General features: G+C 40.7%; 1 protein-coding gene across 5 annotated transcripts in view; it reads right to left on the bottom strand.

Moving 5' to 3' along the window:
• The window catches only part of plcb1 (phospholipase C beta 1), a 1,044,484-nt gene that overhangs the window by 981,851 nt on the left and 44,858 nt on the right, over positions 1–17,775 (bottom strand). The window lies entirely within an intron of this gene.

The following is a 17,775-nucleotide window of genomic DNA, read 5'->3' as shown; positions in this document are numbered from 1 at the left end:
GGTGATCCATTGTGACTTCCTCTTGAGATCGTCACTCGTCTTCATTAAATTAGGTTCAATCGATATGATGGCAAGAAATGGTAGAGTAACTGGAAATACAGCCTGTGCAACCAAGCAACATCCTGGTGACAGTGCTAAAGATTTGTGTCCCAGAACTCGCTCTACTTCCAGCCAACACATTCCAATACATATACAAGAGAAATCTATAAAAGTATATCCTTCCACAAAAAGCAGGACAAATATTATCCAGCCATTTATCACTGTATCACTATTTTCACCATATGAGCAAATCAACAGAAGGAATCAAGTGATGCTCTCTCTCCTCCTCCCCCCCCCCCCCCCCCCCCAATCTGGTTTCTGCCAGGACCATTCTTCATCTGACCTTATTACAATCTCAGTCCAAAATGGGCCAGAAAGAAAATGGGATTGACTGCCATTGATTGAGTGTTACATCAAGGAACTCTTTGGGAAAACCAACACAAAGGGAGAAGCCAATCTGCTCAGCTAAGTATTCCATGTCACAAGCAGTGTTCTTCTCAACTCTCCAAAAAATCATTATCTTAAGACACTTCAGAAAAATGATGCAATTGCCCAAGTAAGCATAGCTTGAACAATAGTAAAAATTGCTCCATCATTCGTGTCAAAGCAGCTGGATTAATTGGCACTTTCTCCAACAACAGCAAGAACTTCTCCATCCTGTGGCATCAGACACCTCGATGCAAGCCGTGACCACTATTACTGTACTTCAAAGTCGTATGCTGTTCTGAGTTGGAATTAAACATCATAACCGCAATCCATCAACAATAAACACTGAAAATATCAATGTCAGCGTAGCTTTAACACTCAAACTACAATGCATGTACATCAAATCTTGCCAAAGGAAATGAGGGATTGTCACTAATATCGGTCTGTTTGAGGCACCTTATCCCACAATAACAGGAACAAAGCCTCTTCCATGTCCCTGGATTCACCAGTGATCAGTCTGATAGTGTATAATTGATAGTTTTCTTCCATGTGACTTAGAGACAATTACAGTTCCTTTACTATAAACATTATCAGGTTAAACTTCCTTCTTTCAAATGCATGATGTGTGTGGAAAACATTGTTATTGCTACCCTTTTCCTCTGTATAATATTTGATCTGCTTGTTTACTTCGATATTTCTAATGGGCAGATTTATTTCCCTAATCTATTGCCAGGTTGCCTTGGTTCTGTTTGGATTTCATCCCCCTTGAGATTAATTATGTATCCAGGCTGATTTGCAAGTTACCCAAACAAATGAAACCAAATACTGTACTTTATTCAGCTCCACAATGTTTGGGCATTAACCTCCAAATTTATGGAAAAACCACTGATTAAGTTTATACATAAAGGATTAAAGAAAGACTTGCACTTGTTCAATGTCCTTCACAAACTCAAAATATCCTAAAGCAAATTTACAGCTGATGAATTACTTGCAAATGATACTCACAGCTGCCATGCAAGTCACAGCCAATTTATGACCAGCAAGCTCTCACAAATGCAATGTGATAGGAGCCGGATATTTCTTTTAAATGGATTTTAATTGGAGAAGACTGTGGAATTAAGTCCCGTACTTTGATTCAAAATCTACTGAATTTTAAAGACCACCAGCATACGAGTCTTAAGCCTCATCCAAAACATAGCACAAAAGGTTTGCTTGCAGTTGTAACAGATAATCAAAATGCCAAATGGAACATTGGCCTTCATTGCTGGAGAGATTGAATTTAAGAGTAGGAAGGTTCTGTTGCAACAGCACAGGGTACTGGACTAATGTGTGTATTTCTGGTCTGCTTACTTGAGAAAGGATATACTAGCTTTGGAGGCACTAAAGAGGAGGTACATCAGATTCATTCATGCCTGGGAATGTAGTTTTTGGAATTTAGAAGAATGGGAGGAGATCTTATGGAAAAATAATTATGAAAATAGAAATAGTGCAATGGTATTACAAGCTTTAGCGACCCAGATTTGAATCCAGCACTGTCTATAAGGAGTTTGTACATTCTCCCTGTGTCTGTGTGGGTTTTCTTCCATCCTTCAAACGTTCTGGGGTTGTAGGTTCATTTGGGCGGCACTGGCTCATGGCCCTGAAGTGCCTTTTACTGTGCTGCATGTCTAAATTAAAAATTTAACAAGACAGAAGCAGAAGTGGGCTAGACTACCAATAGGGACACAGCCTGAAGATTCTAGGGAGTAGATTTAAGGAAAAGATGAGGAGGAACTGCTTCTCCCAGAGAGTTGCTAATCTGTCGAATTCTCCATCCAAGGAAGTAGTAAATTACACATACATTAAGATGCGAAGATTATATCTGCATTGTTGGTGAGTGATGCAGGTTGGTGGAACTGATTCCACGGCCATATTAACCATGACCTTATTGAATGGTGCAGCAGGCTCAACAGGCCAGATGGTCTACTCACATTCAGATTTATTGTCACAAACAAACCTGTTTTTTTTTCCCGGTGGGTGAGACAGAATTACCACTTCTTGCTAATGCAAAGAAACTGCAATCAACGTACACATATAAACAAATAAAGAATTTAAACAAACATACTGTGCAATACGGAGAAAATATTTTAAAAAAATCAATAAAGTTCACAAGAGTGCTTAAATGAGTCCCTGATTGAGTTTGTTATTGAGGAGACTGATGGTGGAGGGGTAGGAGCTGTTCCTGAACCTGATGGTGCAAGACTAGTGGCACCTATACCCCTTCCCTGATGGTAGCAGTGAGAACAGAGCATGTGCTGGGTGATGTGGATCCTTGATGATTGTTGCTGTTCTCCAATGACTGTTTTCCTCGTAGATGTTCTCTATGGTGGGGAGGGTTTTACCTGTGATCTCCTGGGCTGCATCCACAACCATTTGCAGGGCTTTATGCTCAGGGGTATTGGCGTCCCCATACCAGATCTGTAGAAATTTGCTAGTGTTTCCAATATCATACAAAACCTCTGCAAACTACCAAAGAAGTAAAGGTGCTGATGTGCATTCTTCACAATGCCTTTACTGTGTTGGGTCCAGGAAAGATCTTCTGAGATAGTGAATCCAAGAACTTAAATTTGCTCACCCTCTCCACCTCTGATCCCCCAATGATCACTGGATCAGGTACCTCTGGTCTTCCCTTCCTGAAGTCAACAATCAGCATCTTGGTTTTGGTGACATTGTGTGCAAGGTTGTTGTTGCTGCACCAATCAACCTCCTGTGTGTGATTCATCATCTCTTTTTATACAACCCACAATGGTGGTATTGTCAGCAAATTTGTAGACTCCTGCTCCTATTTTTAAAAAAAATTGTGCTGTAATATCATCTTAGATTTTCACAGTAAATACTCTGGAGTTGGACTTGAACTTCAACCATCTGACATGGCAACAAGAGTAGGTCATCTGAGTTGTGGCCTACACTGTTACACTGGTTTTTGAGAGAAAGATGTCACACTAGTTGTCAAGTGGCTCAAAAACAATCTAAATCTCACCTACAACTTTGGTATATTGACAATTCAATCCTCCAAGCAGTTGTCCATCTTGCACAGAGAAAGTCCTGGTGAATTTTATTATTGAAACAAGCTGGGTTGAACTTGGTTCTTTCGTGGTAAGTCACAGACTCAGTGAATCAAACTGGGGGAGGTAATCACCCATATGTATCACTCCTATGGATACTATTTTAAACTTTGAATGCTTTTGGATGAGCATGAATTGTGCTATCAATATATCCATATTAGTCAAGTACTTACAAACTCTACAATGTAGAAAACCCAGAGGAAAATAACCATTTGAACAATGCAGAAAACATTTTGCTCTGGTAGGGACAGGATCTTTGTAAGCTTTATGTCTAGCTTTCACTTTTGCTCATATCTTGACGAAGAGGCTCAGGCCCAAAACATTGGTTATGTATCTTTACATCCTACAGATCCGGCTGAACTTGTCCAGAATGTTTATATTTTTACAACAATCACAGCATCTGCAGACTTCCACGTTTCACCCCAGTGCAGATGCTTGGGTTTCACTTCAAGGCATAATTGTACTGAAATTTAAACTCTGACTCGTGCTCAATTCTAAAAGAGGAACAGATCTGGTTACATGGAAAATGTACCAGATAATGCAGATGCTAGTTTTAGCTCCATACTTACCATTTGTTGAAGCAGCTGGTGCAACCTCTTGCTGGATGTTTAAACTCATTCCACGCAAAACAATTAATTCCTCCACCTGCCTCATCTGTGGCCAAGACTATGGTTCACACATTAGCCTTATTAGCGACCTCAAAATGCAAAAAAAAACTGGAGTGGATGCAAGTCGCCCCAAACAACTGCCTTGGAAGATGATCCAAAGGAATGCAGGATCTTGGAAGGAGAACTGAACTTGTGAAACCTGTAGGCATATTAAAATTTCAGAGCTGCATTGGATTGGAAAAGGAACAGAATAGGACAAGGACTGAAGAACATCATTAATACATGGCTGAGCAATACAGTGGAACCGATTCCATGTAATGGATATATATCACCTGACAAAGCCCCTTTTTGTGCGATAATTTCTATTTCTTTGCTTTCTGCATGCAAATTATTTCAAGTGCAATCACCTCAATGCCAAGTTAATATTTAAATCCATTTTCATTGCTGATTGGTTTTGCAGGCTCCAAAGAGAGTTGATGAGACAGAATTGTCCAATGTTTCCTACTTTGCTCCACGTAACATAACAATTTCACCACTCATTTCCTGCAACCAGTTCTCTTGCCTTGCGTCGCCTTTCATTTAGTCCTTTCATCCCCTCCCTCTCATGAAGGACTTCTCGGTTTGTTATTTCCTCTACACGCTTGTCCAAGCCCTTGCACTTGAAAGGCTTTGCAATCGCCCCAATTTTCTATATCTAGTCCATGATCAAAAGCTTTGGAATCAGCAATAAGTGAAGAAAGGTCAGCTACTTAATTGATGCTGACATCAGCATGCCCCTTCCTGCCATATCTGCACCCTGCAACACACAGTAATGGATACACTGGTCTAGTTGGAGGTCTGGGCAGAGCCCAGAAGTATTCCATAAAAGGTGTCAATGATACCTATGTCCCTTCAGTTTACAGCAACTATAGCTGCATATCCAGCCTGACCCAATCATTTCAACAAGGTAACAAACCTTTGTGAAAAAGCTGCATGCAGCAATTATTTTTTGCTTTATTTTAAGTGAATTAAACTGCACAAGTTGAAGTGTTATTTGTCTGTTTTAAAAATGTTATTTTCCCCACCTCCCAATATATTTAGAGCACTAAAAAGAACTGTACAGGCCCTTCAGCCCACAATGATATACTAACCAACATAATGTACATATACTCCACAATCAATCCAACACTTTCTTCCCTCACAGTCTATCATTCTCCATTTTCCTTGCATCTCCATGTCTGTCTAAGGCTTTTTTTAAAAGACCCTACTGTATCAGCCACAACCACAGGCAGTCTGTTCCAGGCACCCAACATTCCCTGTGTATATATATATATATATATATATATATATATATATATATATATGTATATATAAACCCAACCTCTGACATCTCCCCTAAACTTTCCTGGGAAAAGAGAGCTGGCTGTCCACCCTAACTATGCCCCTCATGATCTGATACCTCTATCAAGTCACCTCTCATCCTTTGTCATTCCAAAGAGAAAAGCCCTGAATTGCTTAATATTTTCTTTCAAGACACTTTTCCCCAATCAAGACAGTTTCCTGGTAAAACTCTCTGCACCCTGCCTAAAGCTTCCACATCTTTATCATAATGAGGTAACCAGAATTGAACACCATATTCTTTAAGCATGATCTAACAACAGCTTTATAGAGTTTCCTCACTGCTTCACAGCTCTGAACTCAATCTTCCAACTAATAAGGCTAACACACCATGTGCCTTCTTAACCACAAAAGAGTAGCAACCTTCAGGGATCTATGGACCTGAACCCCAAGATCTCTCTGTTCCTCCACACGGTTAAAAATCCTGCAATTAACCACACATTCAGGTCCGATCTTCCAAAGTGCATCACTTCATACTTTTCCAGATTGAACTTCATCTGCCACTTCTTCGCCTAACTCTGCATCCTGCCTATACCTTGTTATAATCTACGACAACATTCTACACTATTCACAGCATCTTCAAGCATTGTATCATCTGCAAACTTACTGGCCTACTCCTCCACTTCTTCATCCAAGTCATTCATAAAGATCATGGAACTGGGCCCCTGAATAGATCCATACAGACCACCACAAATCAACAATCTCCAGGCAGAAAACACTCCATCTACCACCATCCTCCACCTTTTCTGAGCCAATTCTGAATCCAAGCAGACAAGTTCTCAAGGATCCCATAACTCGTGACTTTCTGGATGAGGAAAATCCATGGGGAACCTTGTCAAACACCAAAATCTATATACACTACATCCACCTCTCTAAATCTATTTTGTCACCTCCTAGAAAAACTCAAATCAGACTCGAGAAGCATAATCTGCCCCTCAGAAAACCTAATAAAGAATATAATGCTTGGGGATGAATAATTTTAACAGAAGACCTGAGACAACACAAGCTGTCAGAAGGTTATCAGGACTGTCCAGCATTTGAGCCTGAGTTAGAACCATCTGTTGTCTTGTTGCCACCTAAAATGGCCAAGTTCCCCATAGCCACAAAAAGGTAGGGGAAGATTAGATCAAGCACAACTCTTACATTTTATCTTCATAGATCAGTGGTTCTCATCCTTTCTCTTTTCACTCACATACCACCTTAAGCAATCCCTTATTAATCACAGAGCACCGATGGCATAGGGATTACTTAAAGTGGTATGTGAGTGGAAAGAGAAAGGTTGAGAACCATTGTCATAGATGTTAGCCAATAACCTGTAGTTATTTTAATTACACATTTGCAGGCAGTATGTGCAACAACAATGCAGATCAATGGAATACATTCAGGTACAAAACATTCAGGTTTCCTCAGCACTGTACAAAAGGCTGATGATTGAAATGTATTTCTGCTTTGTAAATGCTTCTAAAATGCTCAATAATATCAAAATGAATTTTCTTCCTATTCCAAATTTGTGAAAGACAGCGCCACTTCCTGACATTACAGATGATCATCACCAAATTATACAACGCTGTAGGAGGCCACTGAGAAGGCACCAGCTTTTCTAGGACAACCTAATCAGTTTAACCTCACCTCTTTTCCACATCCCTAGTATATATTTTTTTTTAGTCAAAATCCATCTTTGGTGGGGATTCAGGCTTTCCATTTCTTCCTCCCGAGTCCAGCTCTCGACCAAGCAATTCCACCGAGATCATACACTGTGGACACTGAGGTAGTGTTATTGACAGCTTGACAAAGCATTCCTGTGATGAAACATCCTTTTCCAAACATCACTGCTACCTGTCATATTGGGTCTAATCAAAATGCAAGTTCCCATCTTTGCACTTGCATCCACAGCTGGCTTGACTCAGTGGATTACAGGTCTGACACTAAGCAGATGCAGCTAATTATTAAATAACTTATCTACCATAGATTTCTTAATTAGCTTCATCACTGCAGATCAGTACACAGACTACCTGATGCAGAGTCAAAGTCCTGCCGAGTGTCAAGGTTTAATTAGTTTCAGTTGCCAGTGGTGAGAATGGCCAAATTAACGGATTCATTATTTTAACACGAGTATCCAACTGAGGTCAAACGTGCATCACGTGTTCCTGTGGGAAGCAGTTTCACCGTTCAGTTTTAATTTCAGGCAGGATGGCGAAGTTAGACACTCCTGGCAGAACACTTGCTCTGCTGTACATGCTAACAAATAGTTCGACATGTGCTGATAGCAATTGGTGGGGGTGGGGCAGACTGTAGGAATTTCTGGCAGCAGTGGCAGGTGCTGGTCATCCTTAAATTTGACCATGGCCCTCAAATGGGGATGGTTGGAGTAAAGGGAGAAGGTTCTTTTCTTGCACCTGGTCTATAGGCTAAATATGATTCATGCAATAGATTCCCATTTTGGTTCATAAATGAAGTCATGTTCCTCTGCAGTCATGAGAATCGATAAAGGATTAGAAGCCAAGGAACTTTTTTTATATATACGTGGTTAGTTTTGGCAGTGAGAGTTCTTGTGCCAATGGGAATAGATTTTCTTGTCAGTTTCTACTCCATGAGTCTCCGTGGGAATGTCACACCATGCTGAGTGTTGAATGTGTACTTGACAAATGGATGTGTTGGTTCTGCAATTCCGATTACAGAAAGGCAATGTCATGGGCATCTACGAGAAAGTGTTAATGTTTCAGATCTATGCAAGGTCATCAGCCTGAGATAGCATCTCTTCCCCCCGCTTTGCAGCAATGCTCCCTGATCTGCTGGATATTTAGAGGCATGTGAGAAACTGCAGATGTTGGAACCTGGAGCAGAAAACACTCTGCTGGAGGAGCTCAATGGCTCGAGTAGCATCAGTTGGGGGGGAAAAAAAAGTTGACGTTTTGGGCCAAAGCTCCTCATTGAGAGCATATTAATGAAACATTCCAGCCCAAAACTTTGACCATTCTTTTTCTTCCACTGATGCGGCTTGACCCGCTGAGGTCCTCCAGCAGTTTGATTGTTTTCTGCTGAGCATTTACTGTTTCTATTTTACATTTACATTTTTTTTAAATTTTCAATTGGTAATGTAATTATTTGGATTCCTTGGACAATCAGTCCAAGTCTAAATTCCACACCCAATGTGCCCTGCAGCACAATTGGTGCTGCCCTCTGTAATCATTGGGCATGGGAAAATGGTAGAGCAACATAATTCAGTGAACTGGTGAAAAGTGATGGAGACATCCCATATGGGTATAGAAGAAATCCTAACACACGCGATATCATTGCTGCAGTCACCATCTTGGCCCACAATACAGTACAAGGATTCCTGAGTCTGACAGCATGTACATTGGTTATGCTTGACTTTGGAGATATCAACCATTATATAGGGCCATAACTGGAAATATCAAAAGGAACAGGGGCAAGATAAGAGTGGTAAACCATTGTTATGCTATGATTGGCAGCTGCCAGCTGGTTATGCCTCCTGAGACCAATCCTACCCATAGCCCTTTGCATGCTCCCCATTCCACTCTGCCTCAATCAGTCAATGAGATTGATTGCTGAACCAGTCTATAGTTAATAAAAGCCTATCAGTTTCACAACCTCAGTCTTCTGTGATTATTGATGTCGCATCAATAGGGTTACCAGTTCTATTCATGTCTCCTTCATCATCCGGTAACTAATCGTGCCAGAGATAGTAAAGGGTACTGGAAACATTCACCAGGTCCAAGAGTCGAGTTATCACCCATTTTCCTTTCGACAGATACTTTGTTTCCAGTAATTTTTTTTTTTAAATTCAAGTTTTCAGCATCTACAGCTTTTTTATCAAGAACGATGATAACGATGCGAATGTTGGGGAGGGCCTTGATAAAATAGTTGTTACAAAGGAAGTAATGATGGAGAAACTAATGGGACTAAAACCAGACAAATCACCTGGTCCTGATGATATGCATCCAAGGGTTCTGAAGGAAATGGCAGAAGTTATAGTTGATGCATTGGTGGTCATATTCCAAAATTCCTTGGATTCTGGGCAGGTCCCGGCAGACTGGAAGACAGCAAATGTCACGCCACTTTTTAAGAAGGGATGTAGGCAGAAGACTGGAAATTATCGGCCAATTAGCTTGACGTCTGTAGTTGGAAAAATGCTTGAAGCCATCATTAAAGATGAAATAGTGAAACTTTTGGAACGTAAGGGTTCAATCAGGCAGATGCAGCATGGTTTTAGAAAGGGAAGATCTTGTTTGACAAACTTGTTAGGATTCTTTGAGGATATAATGGGTGCAGTGGATAGAGGGGAACAGGTTGATGTTGTATATTTGGATTCCCAGAAAGCGTTTGATAAGGTGCCGCACAAGGGACTTATCAGTAAGTTACAGGAAAGTGGAGTCCGGGGAAGTATATTGGCCTGGATTGAAAATTGGTTGTCTGACAGGAGGCAGAGAGTTGGAATAAATGGGAGTTTTTCAGGTTGGCAGAAAGTGGTAAGTGGGGTGCAGCAGGGGTCAGTGTTAGGCCCACAACTGTTCATCATTTACATTGATGACTTGGAGGAGGGGACAGATGTGGTGTATCCAAGTTTGCAGATGACACCAAATTGAATGGAAGAGCAAATTGTAATGAGGATGTGGAGAGTCTGCATGATGAGCAAGCTGGATGAGTGGGCAAAGGTCTGGCAGATGGAGTACAATGTTATCCACTTTGGCAAGAAAAATAAAAGAGCTGAATATTATTTAAAGGGTGAAAAACTACAGCATGCTGTTGTGCAGAGGGACTTGGGAGTGCTTGTGCATGAATCACAAAAAGTTAGGTTGCAGGTGCAGCAGGTTATTAAGAAGGCAAATGGAATGTTGGCCTTCATTGCTAGAGGAATTGAATTCAGGAGTAGGGAGGTAAGGTTCCAATTGTATAAGGTACTGGTGAAACCGCATCTGGAGTACTGTGTCCAGTTCTGGTCTCCATATTTGAGGAAGGATATACTGGCTTTGGAGATGGTCCAGAGGAGGTTTACTAGGTTGATCCCTGGGATGAGGGGGTTGACTTATGATGAAAGATTAAATCGTCTAGGATTGTATTTCCTCGAGTTCAGAAGAATGAGAGGAGATCTTATAGAAACATATAGGAATATGAAGGGTATGGATGGGATAGATGCAGTAAGGTTTTTTGAGCTGGCCGGGAAAACTAAAACGAGAGGACACTGTCTCAAGATTCGGGGGAGTAGATTTAGGACAGAGATGAGGAAAAATAGTTTTTTTCCCAGAGAGTAGTGAATGTTTGGAATTCTCTATCCAGGGAAGTGGTTGAGGCTGCCTCATTAAACATATTTAAAATTTGGTTAGATAAATTTTTACATGATAGAGGAATTAGGGGATATGGGGAGAAGGCAGGTAGGTGGAGTTAGGTCATAAATTAGATCAGCCATGATCGTATTGAATGGCTGAGCAGGCTCGATGGGCCATTTTTGGCTTTCTCCTGTTCCTACTTCCTATGTTCCTAAGTAATGAGATTATTGTCATATACATGACCATTCACCAAAATTCTTTCTTGCCACCTCCAAATAGGCATTTATAAAAACAATATTTGTCACACAGTATGTCCTTCAATTACAAAAAAAAAGTGCAGATTTTATTCTTGGATCAGATTGTTTCAAGAAAACCAAGCAATTAGAAAACCAGTTGAAAATATAGGCAAAACAGTAGATACAAGAAATCAGAGATTAGAAACAGATTTAGAAAGTCAGCCAGCATTTATGGTAAGAAAAATGCATTAATGTTTCAGGTCAATGACCCTTCATCATGTGGAGTCAAGTTTAGCACTTCACCTCTCTGGATGATGTGGCACCACCTGGAGCAACCCTAGGACTAAAAGCTAACAAGAATATTTGCCAATCAGCATTAAGGCCAGACGTGTGACATTTTTCAGCATCATATTGTTGGAGCAAAGAAGTTTATAAATAGATATTAACTATTTCAAGGAACCTGGAAGCCATTGGAGCTGTCAAATTTCAGGTTACAAATGTAATCTGAGCAACACAGACCATTGAGATTATTGAAATCTAACATCAATGGTGCTTTTTTGGACATTGATTTAAAATCACTGATTAATTTATGTTTAATTGATTTGAATCAAGCAGGTTTGTATATGAGGGAATTGCCACATATCTCAGTTCAGTTTCCAATTGAATGCCTTAATTATCTTGATCTAGAGTGGTGTATCATTTCCTGCTGAAATTTGCTGCTCATTCATTAAGTAAATGGCTGTCTGATATGTTGCATCTCACATCTACATGATCTTATTTCAATTCTCGGAATTCAAATTGGTAGCACACTGAAATCATGATTCAAGCGTGCAGCGATGAAAGTTTTTTTTTTGCTGAAAAATTCCAATTCATTCATGATATTGCTCCCATCCACCCACCTCCAATTCAGTTCCAAGCTCCACAATTAAGTACTGGTGTGCACGTGCCTTCATGACCAAGAGGACTAGCTTTCCCTATTAAAGGGGATTGAATTGGGACAAAATCCTTCCAAGTCTATCAACCCAAGCACATGGGGCACAATAATTGTTACTTCAGAATACTTCAACAATCATACCTACAGATTATCTTAAATGTTGCCTGACTACTGGAAGGGGGATTGAAAATATGCAAAAACATTCACCTCCATAATGTTTGTCACTGTTTGATTTCATAATAATTGGTTTCCATTCTGTGGTGAACCAGTGACAACGTAAACAACACTTTCAAGGTCCAACATGATCCAAGTGATTGATAGCAGGCTTCACCTGCAGACCAAAATGGTCCAATATTTTATATATATATATATATATATTTACAATGAGCCTTCATTCCAATCTCCAAGGACAAGCCAATCTTTCCATGCCATTAATCCCTGTCATAAACACCTTTGTTCTCCTCTCTCCCCAAGTTCAGTAAATTTGTTTAGAATAGAGGAAGCCTGGAGAGTTTGCCCATCACTGGTTTGCTGGAATATTGGGCAGGGAGGGGGGAGTAAAAAAGGACCAGAATATAAATACAGGTACTCCCAGACTTACGACCGTAATTCAGACCAAAGGATCAGTCGTATCTCCAAATTGTGCATATTTGCTAAAAAAAATAAAGAAAAAATGTCAAAAACAACATAAACCATGTAATTTTTATAAACTATAACAGACGCAAGCGCCTTAACGATAATAAATTTGCACCCTTAACTCTCGCTTATGCGCCAATCGAATTCCAATACGCAGACTACACATGTGCCAACTGAAGACTCATCCATGCACACAGAAATCAAGATGGCTATGCCCAGCCAACTAACAAAGTAAATGCACACATTTTGGATCTAAAATCCCTGTATCCCTATTATAGTTTGTCAAATACAACATAAACCATGTAAATTTTATATATTTTTTTAAAACAAATTTTCAGTCGTTTGTGCGGATGGACGCAAGTTGAATAGGTCGCAAGTCGGGGAGTACTTGTAAGTAAATTTGGTTAAAGATCTCCACAGTTGCAAGAGGGAATGTAGTGGATTCATGTGGGAGTTAGATGCATGGATGCAATAAGGATGGCAAGAGGAATTTTCCATTCTGGATAGCTGATGAGAACACAACTGCAGATTTTCAAAGGCTTATTTATCATTTTAAATCCAATACAGTGAAAAGGATTCATCTGTGAGCAGAACGATAGGTTATCTAACATTCATACAGCTTTGTAAAGAGAACAACTTAAAATAAAAGAAATAGGTCCAAGCAAGGACAGCATGACTGCGTTATCGCGAGGTTCATTCCAGAGCCTGATAGCTACGAGGAAGAAAGTCTTCAACTCTATTTTCATTTTCAAACTTGAGCATTTTCCCTCATGGGAAAAGGGAAAGTGTATCTGGGGTGTGATAGGTCTTGAAGTATGTTGGCTGCCTTTACTTGGCAGTAGAAAATATAGATGGAGCCCATGGAGAGAAGGGAAGTTTGCATCATGTTCTGAGTCACGTTCACCACCTTCTGTAGTACCATAGAACATTACAGCATTGAAACAGGTCCCTTCGCTGATCTATTTTTATGCCTCGACCCACTTATCTGCACCCAGTCCATAGCCCTCCATACTTCTCCTATCCATGTACCTGTTCAAATGCTTCTTAAATGTTAAAATTGAGCCCACATTCACCACTTAAGCTGGAAGCTTATTCCACATTCCCACCACTCACTGTGTGAAGAAGCTCCCACTTACATTCCCCTCAACCAGGGGTGGCCAACCTTTTAATTTTTAATCTTTAATTTAGATATTCAGGATAGTAACAGGCCATTTCAGGCCATGTGTACGTACCAGGAGTGTAGGCTAATTGGGCGCCATGGACACGTAGGCCGAACTGGCCTGTTATTGTGCTGTATGTTTTAATTAAAAATTAAAAGGTTGGCCACCCTGCCCTCAACTTTTCCCCTTTCACTCTTAACCCATGTCCACTATTTATCTACATTAACTCTGTCTATCCCATCATAATTTTAAAAAACTTCTATCAAATCTCCCCTCATTCTTCTATGCTCCAGTGTATAAAGTCCTAACCTTTCTACTACTCAGTTCCTGACATCCAGACAACATAATAGCAAATATTATCTGCATTCTATCTTATTGATATAATTCATGTAATTAGGTGACCAAAACTGCACACAATACTTTAAATTTGGCCTCACTAATGTCTTATAACTAACCCAACTCCTATACTCATTCCTTTGATTTATGAAGGCCAATCTACCAAAAGCTCTCTTTATACCCTATCCAGCTATGCTACTACTTTCAGGGAATTGTGTATCTGTATTCCCAGATCCCTCTGTTCTACCGCACTTCTCAGTGCCCTACCATTTACCATGTATGTCCTTTCTTGGTTTGTCACTCCTGTAGCTTTCTCCAATCTTGATCAGAATCAAAATTTTTCGTATTGAACAAGTCACAAAATTAATTTGGTGTTATGCAGCAGCGTCTTAGGGCAAATATTCATAAAACAATCAATTTAAAAAATTAACAAAAGTGCACAAAACGCTATGACCTTTTTGGATGGAGTTCGAGAGATTTTTTTTTTTTTAAAAGCACAGGTTGCAGGTATTGTTTTTCCACAAAACCCAGATTTATTTTATTGGGGAATATAAAAGGAACAAGATCTAAATTAAAGCCATCAGTATACCAATTTAAATTTGTTGAAATAGCATTAGCGGTGGTAAGGAGATGTATTGGGCTTACTTGGAAATCAGATTCACACTTGGGCATGGGAAGGTGGAATGCAGAAATTCAAAGTTGTATCCCCTTGGAGAAGATTATATATAAAATTTAAGAAATAAATATGGTATATTTTTGCAAATTTGGTGCCCATATATGCAAATTTTAGCAATAAATATGTAGTAGTGTTCTTCCTGCTCCTCGAGACCCGTGTTAATCTTCTCTAAATTATATAGAAATTCTGGTGGAATCCTGTGTGTTGGATAGCAACCTTCCAAGCAATCCCTCAAGTTTTCCTTTTATATTGCTATATATTATACTTCTTAAGAGCAGCTCTAGAAGCAACTTAACCAGGGGCCTGCAGTTGATAGAAAATTCTGGAAATGTTTAGCAGCTTGGGCACCAGAGGAACAGAGTTGAATGCTTTAAACTGATTCCCTTTTGACATACTGTTGCTTACTGTCCTGATGAATGTTTCTAGAATATTCACAGCATCTGAATTGGACTTTTTTTTTAAAAAAGCTTCATCATCAAACATCTGAGTGGGTTTCATTATAGAAATAAGTGAAGAGTTTTTGGTTCAAGCCTTATTTTAATTACTTTTAAAAAAACCTTTGGTGAATTGAGTGTAGGTTCAAATGGGGTTCATTGGGGAAATTGTAACCCTGCTTAATGATCTTACTCTGAAGATATGCCACATGGTTTTATGGTGGCCATGTTACTGGACTCCAACTCTTGGTTGGAACTCGATTTGCGGACAAATTCAACTTCCATTGTGGCTCTTCAGGCATTTCAAATTCTGTCAGCTAAGTAAATTAAAAATCATTATCAACAGCAATCTTGAAATTCCCAACTTACAGTAGAAAGTCAACAGGTTGACCACTACTCACTGTAATGGGAAGCTGTCATTCTTAACTACTCTGATACCAAACAACTCCAGGTTCACATGGTTAATCTGTGGAATGACCATGCACTCAAATCAGATCAGGAAGTTCAAGACAGTGTAAACTGAAGCTTGGCATTTCAGCAAGGATTAGATTTTCATCTTTAACCCACCAGACCTTTTCTTTACCATGAAACTGTGTTAATTGAAATCAAAAGAATTTAGAATTTAAAAGCATTCCAGGCAGTGAGGGAGGTTAGTACCGTCAGGTGAAAATCCACCCTGTCCACACATCTTAGAAGTCAATTAAATGTTGATGGAGAGAAAGTGTAAAGAACAACAAACTGTCCTGTTGAGAGGAAATGGGAAAAACCAGATCTCAGGACTGCAAGAAATCACAAGGTGAAACAGAGTGTGGGATGGTATAATGAAGATTTCCAAATTTGATAGAAAATGGACACTCCCAGAGGTATTTCTATGTGCTTTACAAGGTTCGACACCGTGAGCAGGAAAGGGCTTTGGCAAATACTAGAGCGCATCGGATGTCCCCCAAAGTTCCTCAACATGATTATCCAACTGCACGAAAACCAACAAGGTCGGGTCAGATACAGCAATGAGCTCTCTGAACCCTTCTCCATTAACAATGGCGTGAAGCAAGGCTGTGTTCTGGCACCAACCCTCTTTTCAATCTTCTTCAGCATGATGCTGAACCAAGCCATGAAAGACCCCAACAATGAAGACGCTGTTTACATCCGGTACCGCACGGATGGCAGTCTCTTCAATCTGAGGCGCCTGCAAGCTCACACCAAGACACAAGAGAAACTTGTCCGTGAACTACTCTTTGCAGACGATGCCGCTTTAGTTGCCCATTCAGAGCCAGCTCTTCAGTGCTTGACGTCCTGCTTTGCGGAAACTGCCAAAATGTTTGGCCTGGAAGTCAGCCTGAAGAAAACTGAGGTCCTCCATCAGCCAGCTCCCCACCATGACTACCAGCCCCCCCACATCTCCATCGGGCACACAAAACTCAAAACGGTCAACCAGTTTACCTATCTCGGCTGCACCATTTCATCAGATGCAAGGATCGACAATGAGATAGACAACAGACTCGCCAAGGCAAATAGCGCCTTTGGAAGACTACACAAAAGAATATGGAAAAACAACCAACTAAAAAACCTCACAAAGATAAGCGTATACAGAGCCATTGTCATACCCACACTCCTGTTCGGCTCCGAATCATGGGTCCTCTACCGGCATCACCTACGGCTCCTAGAACGCTTCCACCAGCGTTGTCTCCGCCCCATCCTCAACATCCATTGGAGCGCTTTCATCCCTAACGTCGAAGTACTCGAGATGGCAGAGGTCGACAGCATCGAGTCCACGCTGCTGAAGATCCAGCTGCGCTGGATGGGTCACGTCTCCAGAATGGAGGACCATCGCCTTCCCAAGATCGTGTTATATGGCGAGCTCTCCACTGGCCACCGTGACAGAGGTGCACCAAAGAAGAGGTACAAGGACTGCCTAAAGAAATCTCTTGGTGCCTGCCACATTGACCACCGCTAGTGGGCTGATAACGCCTCAAACCGTGCATCTTGGCGCCTCACAGTTTGGCGGGCAGCAACCTCCTTTGAAGAAGACCGCAGAGCCCACCTCACTGACAAAAGGCAAAGGAGGAAAAACCCAACACCCAACCCCAACCAACCAATTTTCCCCTGCAGCCGCTGCAACCGTGTCTGCCTGTCCCGCATCGGACTTGTCAGCCACAAACGAGCCTGCAGCTGACGTGGACTTTTACCCCCTCCATAAATCTTCGTCCGCGAAGCCAAGCCAAAGAAGAAGAAAAAGACTCTGGTACTAGCTCTTTCCTCGAGTCCCTTTGAGAGATATTACAGAACATTGTCCTGAAGAAAACCAGGTGACAAGTAATACAGGGAAAAATGCTCTCACCCTTGGAACCCACCCTGTGCTTCACCTCAAAAGAAAGCTTGACCTCATAAATACCCCCAAGAACCCTCTCTGTATAAATAAGAGCCAAAACTCTGATTTGCCTGTTCATGCTGCTGGTGGCTTAAAAAGGACAATAAAACTCAAAAGAGTTTTAAAAAAAACTAATGTCATCAGCAGTAGTTT

The sequence above is a fragment of the Narcine bancroftii genome, chromosome 4, assembly GCF_036971445.1.
Source record: "Narcine bancroftii isolate sNarBan1 chromosome 4, sNarBan1.hap1, whole genome shotgun sequence".
NCBI lineage: Eukaryota > Metazoa > Chordata > Chondrichthyes > Torpediniformes > Narcinidae > Narcine > Narcine bancroftii.
Note: the sequence above shows the minus strand (reverse complement) of the source record. Positions and strands in the feature narration are given on the sequence as shown.